This window comes from Octopus bimaculoides, chromosome 24 (assembly GCF_001194135.2).
Source record: "Octopus bimaculoides isolate UCB-OBI-ISO-001 chromosome 24, ASM119413v2, whole genome shotgun sequence".
Classification (NCBI taxonomy): Eukaryota; Metazoa; Mollusca; class Cephalopoda; order Octopoda; family Octopodidae; genus Octopus; species Octopus bimaculoides.
The window spans coordinates 26,400,677-26,401,387 of NC_069004.1; positions in this window are offsets into that span (position 1 = coordinate 26,400,677).

Here is a 711-nt window from a genome sequence, read left to right on the forward strand (position 1 = left end):
TATATATATATATATATATATTACATATATATGTATGCATACACACACAGACATATATATATATGCACAGCAATATATTTATGCGTGTATACCTGATAGATCACACTGAGCGTGCTTGTACGTATATCTACCTTATGTTGATTGGATGCAAATATCTATTAATATGCACACGTAATCGAAAAAAGCGTGCACTGTACTTTGTACAGAAATAATAATAAAATATAGAAGTTGTGATGTTCATACTTTTCCCTGAATGATATATTAATTGTGGTTATTTAGTTTTGCAAACTGCTATTTAAATTTCTTAGCATGCATGCGTTATTCTGATAGGTTGCGGAAGCAGAAACCATTTGTTCGTTATGCGGATACATTACCAGTTGTACTCTATTGAGTTACAAGAACTTTCTGTAGATTACGTATAAATATCAGTTACTGCCCTTGTATGTTGATGAAGTATTCGTTTAACTCCCCAATGCGCTATATAAATATATTTATTGTAGTAATATATACATGTACATTCAACTAAACATTTTATATTTACACAAACACAAAAATACATATCTACATACGTATGCACGTATATATATCTAAATATATATGCGTGTGTTTGTGCGTAAGTATATATACAAATATGCACATCGTGGATATATATTATATCATATATACATACATACATACATACAGAATCTATATATGTATGTATTTATGTAT